The sequence below is a fragment of the Montipora capricornis genome, chromosome 1 (assembly GCF_036669925.1).
Source record: "Montipora capricornis isolate CH-2021 chromosome 1, ASM3666992v2, whole genome shotgun sequence".
Lineage (NCBI taxonomy): Eukaryota > Metazoa > Cnidaria > Anthozoa > Scleractinia > Acroporidae > Montipora > Montipora capricornis.
Window position 1 is genome coordinate 33,417,175 of NC_090883.1, and position 2,500 is coordinate 33,419,674.

General features: G+C 40.5%; 1 protein-coding gene and 1 long non-coding RNA gene across 6 annotated transcripts in view; both read right to left on the reverse strand.

Moving 5' to 3' along the window:
- LOC138039161 (nucleotide-binding oligomerization domain-containing protein 1-like) overlaps positions 1-350 on the reverse strand; it is a 14,237-nt gene extending 13,887 nt beyond the window's left edge. Inside the window, exon 1 of the mRNA XM_068885356.1 lies at positions 1-350. This exon is cut by the window's left edge and continues 48 nt beyond it. The gene's annotated coding sequence lies outside the window, so the exon portion shown is untranslated.
- Positions 1-2,500, reverse strand: part of LOC138039931 (uncharacterized) — a 141,375-nt gene that overhangs the window by 41,764 nt on the left and 97,111 nt on the right. The gene's annotated exons all lie outside the window — the stretch shown is intronic.

Genomic DNA, 2,500 nt, shown 5'->3' on the forward strand with positions numbered 1-2,500 from the left:
AATCTCGAGGTATTACTGGTTTAAGGTGTCCCTCTTTTGCTTCTCAGCCACCTTCTTCTTTTCAACCTAAAGAAGCGATAAACAACGGTAAAAGCTCTGGAGGTTTACTGCTTATTTATCTGGAACTATTTTGTAAGTGTAACCTGAACAGTAGAACGGTCTTCACCTGAATGCCCCACAATCGAACAAATGTCAACACTTTAGCCAATAACAGCTACAGAAAATCAAATACGCCAATCAGAACGAAGAGCAGTTACGTGCAGCGCGGGAAACGCGTCACGGCATTGAATTACCTTTTACTTCCGATTGGCTGATCGGCTGAAACTTTAAAAGCCAACAAAAAAATTCCTTTTCGACACTCAATGAATGAGTTGCCAGTAATTGGATCCCTGGTTTATACGCAGAGGGTTGTGGGATCGCCAGGGGGCAAACATTGCAAAATGCTGTGAGAAAATGTATGGAGGAAACTTATTCGAAGTCCAAAAAAACGATTTTGGAGAGAGATCAACGCTTTTTTCGACACAGTTTTATCAGAAATCGATTTGGGCAATGTTGATGCGTGGCAAGTGTAAGTTTTTCTTTGAATAACCGTCGTGTGCACTGTGTTTTGAGGAATTTTCTAGACTGCTAGAACATGTTTTATCTGAGCCCTTAGCTAGTCTTATGATTGCTGGGGATCTAAACTTTCATATGGAGAATTCTAACAACGCCCTTACTAGGCAGTTCATTGAAATTCTTGTAACCTTTGATCTCAAACAGCACGTGTTTTCTCCAACTCATGCAACTGGCCACACCCTAGATCTGCTAAAAACAAGATTAAATGAGGAACTTGTAAAAAATGTTAAGATCCATGACTCGATGATCTCTGATCATCTTGCAGCATTCTGTAACTTATCTCTCAAAAAACCTAAGTTTAGGAAGAAAGTTATTAGCACTCGAAAATTGTGCTCCTTGGATATTGACTCCTTTCGCGAGGATGTTCGTAATTCTTCTCTATTTCAAGAAGAACCCATTGGCTTGGATAGTGCAGTTGCTCAATATGATAATGGTCCCAGATTGTTGTTGGATCAATACGCCCCCGCTAAAAAGCGTTTGGTGACAATAAGACCTTTTGCACCGTGGTATTCGCCAATAGTTGCTAGTGAAAAACGGAAAAGACGTCGCTTAGAGAGAAAATGGCGGAAGACACGCCTACAGAGTGATAGGGAAGCGTACCAGTATCAGTGTTGCGTTGTCAACGAGTTGATTAGTTCACTAAAATCTACTTATTATACATCATGAATTAATAAGCATTCCTCGGATCAAAGAGTGCTGTTTAGAACTGTAAACAAGCTTATGCAGAAATCTCATGAGACACGATGTCCACCTACTCTTAGCAATGCTTTACTTGCTGATTCGTTTGCTGACTTTTTCACTGCTAAAGTTGAAAAGATTCACACTGCCCTTGTGGCAAGAAACAGAGATCTATCGTTAGCGGATGATAATGAATTGTTTACCAACGTTGCTGAATTAAATAACTTTCCTGAGGTCAGTCAAGATGACGTTAAGGAATTTGCTTATAAGTCTTTAAGCAAGTCCTGTTGTCTTGTTCCTCTGCCGGCATCAGTCACTACTTAAGGTTTGTTTTCCTGTACTCCTACCTACTATTACCAGGATGGTTAATTAGTCATTGTCAACTGGTTATATGCCCGATGCCCTAAAGATTGCTTCCCTTCCACTTACATTAAAGAAACCAAGTGCTGATTTCAAGCAGTTCACAAACTTTCGGCCAATCTCAAATTTAAAGTTTATTTCTAAGCTGGTTGAAAAGTCTGTTGCAATTCAACTGACGAAACATGTCAGGACCAACCATCTTGACGAGACGTTTCAGTCGGCATACAAAGAATTTCATTCAACTGAAACAGCACTACTTAGAGTACATACTGACATCTTGTGTTCTTTGAATCAAAACAAGTCGGTTATATTACTCTTATTAGACCCGGTTTCAGCAGCATTTGATACGGTGGATCATGCAATACTAATATCCCGACTCTCGAACCGTTTTGGGGTGAAGGGAACTGCATTGGCTTGGTTTAAGTCCTACTTAACCTCCCGCCAACAGTTTGTTAATGTAGAAGATGGCATGTCATCAAGGCGACCGTTATTGCGTGGGGTGCCTCAGGGGTCTGGGGCCACTGCTGTACCTTGTCTCCACTGCACCGATTGTTGATATCATCAAAAAGCATGACTTATACTATACCATCTGCATGCTGATGACACGCAACTATGTTATATTTCCTTCAACACCAATTGGTGTGCTGATCTTTATGAAGCAAAGTTGCGTATTGAGCGCTGTGTTGAAGAAATTCAGACCTTTGGATGTGCAAAAACCTATTGAAACTTAACCAAGATAAAACTGAACTTGCTGTTATTAGCTCCAAATTTCGAAATAGACCGACTCTTGAATAATTATGTTCGGGTCCGTGATGAGTTCATTGCTCCTAATTTGTCTGTACGTAAC